The sequence below is a fragment of the Malaclemys terrapin genome, chromosome 1 (genome assembly GCF_027887155.1).
Source record: "Malaclemys terrapin pileata isolate rMalTer1 chromosome 1, rMalTer1.hap1, whole genome shotgun sequence".
Lineage (NCBI taxonomy): Eukaryota > Metazoa > Chordata > Testudines > Emydidae > Malaclemys > Malaclemys terrapin.
Genome location: NC_071505.1, coordinates 98436322 through 98439643, shown reverse-complemented (window position 1 = coordinate 98439643; position 3322 = coordinate 98436322).

Here is a 3322-nt window from a genome sequence, read left to right as displayed (position 1 = left end):
CTTTGGAGAGAAGTCATTCATGCAAGCTGCTTCTCAATTTAAATGTAATGCAGTCAGTTATTTTGATACATTATTGCAAAATGACTCTTCTGTAACTTTTCTCTTTTCAAGGAGTCCTTCAGGAATGTATCATATTTAAATCAAATCGAAGAGCAGTTTTAAGTGCAGTTGGAGAGGTGGCTTAAAATAGCACTTTCTGACTCTAATCTGTTTTCTAATTATGTATTGTGACATACCAGGGTGCAATCCAGACTAATGAGGAGCTGTATCACTCCTGCCCTGCAAGCTTGGGTGCCTTACAATGCCTTGCTGAAGTAGTTCCTATCAGGGTCACTCACAGCCAGCCTTCCAGCATGCAAGGCCCACCCTATGTGTCTGTGTGTAACTGCAGCCTGCAAACGACACTTGGGTTACACACTGGCTCTCACTGGTCTTGGTTATACTGCAGGGTGACCCTAACACACCCCCAGTCCCAGCTTTCTCCCCAGAAATATGTCCTGTACTGCACAGCCCGCTCCTAGATATTATGTAGTATCTTAAATTTGTTATTCTTTAAAGGGAATAATATGCCATTTTATTATCTCAGTTATTCAGACACTTCAATTTAAATATACTGGATTAGATAAAATTGTAAAAAGTTTTATTAACGACAAAGATTTTAAGTGAGTATGAGTAATGAGGCATAAGTCAGAAATAGTTATAAGAAAAATAAACATAAGATGTTTAAAGAAGAACAGGAGTACTTGTGGCACCTTAGAGACTAACAAATTTATTAGAGCATAAGCTTTCGTGGACTACAGCCCTCTTCTTCGGATGCATCCGAAGAAGTGGGCTGTAGTCCACGAAAGCTTATGCTCTAATAAATTTGTTAGTCTCTAAGGTGCCACAAGTACTCCTGTTCTTCTTTTTGCGGATACAGACTAACACGGCTGTTACTCTGAAACCTGTCATAAGATGTTTAGTAATACTTAACTTCACAAACTACAACAGATTCAAGCACAGATTCACCACATGCTTTCAGCCATCATATTGACCAAACCCTGTAGGTCAGGACCTCACGCTGCACTCTAGAGTCCAACAAATGCTTCCTTTTTTTGCTTCAGATGCACTGAATGGAATGTAGGGTTACCATACGTCCAGATTTTCCTGGACATGTCCGGCTTTTTGGGCTCCAAATCCCCGTCCAGGGGGAAATCCCAAAAAGCCGGACATGTCCGGGAAAATCGGAGCGGAGCCGGGACGGGGGCTCCGGGGCCGGGACGGGCCGGCGGAGCGGTGCGGTGCCGGGGGGCCGGGCCGGGGGCTCGGGGGCCGGGCCAGCGGTGCCGGGGGCCGGGGGTGCTCGGCCGGGGACCGCAGTGCTGGGCGGGCCGGGGGTGGTCGGCTGGGGGCCAGGCCCGGGGCCGGCACCCCAGGGCCCGAGCCGACCTAGGCTGGAAACGGCCGGGGGCCAGCCTGGGCTGCGCCTCCTCCCCCCACATCCCCCCTTACCTGCTTCAGGCTTCCCGCGACTCAAATGTTCGCGGGAAGCAGGGGAGGGAGCGGAGACTTTGGGGAGGGGGCGGAGTTGGGGCGGGGCTGGGGGCGGGGCCCTGTGGAGTGTCCTCCTTTCGGAGGCACTAAATATGGTAACCCTAATGGAATGGGCAGGGAGAGAGAGTGGGACCTTGGGGCATTTGTCCCTCCTTTTTATAGTTTGTCCCTCTCTTGAAAAACATTTCCAGCTGGTCACTAGGAGACAGAGTCTATGTGGAAGGATGTTCCCTGCTGGGTTTTTCTCATCTGTTTGAGCTTTCTTTGCTTCCCTTCCTGCTGGATGACTCTGTTTACTGCTTAAATACAAAATAAGTCAAAGCCCACATTCCTTTGTTTAGGACAGACCAGTCTACCAGCCTCAGTTTGGGCAGGGCTGTGGAGTTTGGAACATGTGTTAATAACATCATTCAGGCAAATCTTATAACATTACATACAATGTTGCTACGCATACTTTATCAGGATTATACTGACTAGCAAATTATGAATTTTGAAATGATACCTTACAAGACATGCCTTGTAATAAATTTTGTACATGTGTAGGATGTGAACATAGCTATATTGTCACCCGTATAGAGTTAGTCATAGCCATCCATTACTGTAGTATTTGGGGCCCAGATCCTCAAAGTTATTTAGGCTCTTAACTTCCATTGAAATCAACAGAAGTTAGGAGCCCAAATACCTTTTGAGGATCTGGGCTTGAGTGCCTTACAATTAATGGATTTTATTCTCTCACATGCACCCCTTTGTCCATTAGTGACGTACATTTTTTACAGCTGCTGCCTATGTTGGCTTTGTAATGCTATAGCAATTGAACTGAATTCTATTTCTCCTTTGCACATTGTCCAAAATATTGTTATACACATTCCAATTGCAGGACAGTATTCTTTTTCATATGTATGCAAACTCAGCACCTCAACTAATTTCCCAGGTTGGATGATAGAAGCTAGCCAGTATAATCTTACTGGTGATGGTGCATGAGTGGGAAGGAACACTCCTTGATTTCTAATCTCAGAATGAATTTGTAACTCCTAGCACCAAACTCTGAAAGAAAAGAGACTGAAAAGATTGCAGCTATTTGTGAGAGATGACGTGTGTATGTATGTACAATAACAAATGGTGTAGAGCAGGTAAATTGGCTATGCCAATTCATCCTCATGCTACATGAGCCAGGGGACTCTCAGTGAACCCAGTTGAGGAACTTGTTACCACAAGCTAGTCTTGAGAGCTAAAATTCTAGTTGGATTCAAAAAAAGGATCACAAACTTCTATGGATAACAAGCCAGAGTTAGCATAGAGAGGATTTTAAAACCAACCAACAAAAAAACCCAAACAGTTGGTCGGGATTAAAACCTAGAGCTGCTCAAAAAAGTTCTGAGAAAATATTTTGTCAGAATTTGCTGATTTGTCAAAATCTGAAACATCCCTGAAAATTCCAACAGAACTCAGGTACGTTTCAAAACCTAGGAGGCATTGTTTCTATTAGGATTCTTTCATGCAGCCTGTCCATCTGGCTCCTCAGCAGAGCTGCAGGTGGTTTGCCTCAGAGAGGGCTTTCAGGGTCCATGGTTTCAGGGCAACCTGCCTTTGGTTGGGGCTCCATTCCCTTTTGTGGAGAACTGTTGGGATCCTAATCTGAATGAAACCAAATTTTGAAATAAAATCCTCCATGAAAGAGAACTACCTTTCTCCACACAACTGTAATAAATCCCTCATGCTTCAGGGCATAAACCAGTCTGAGATCTATTGAGGAAAATCTTACTTTGTAGGTAGGTTACTCTATAACTAC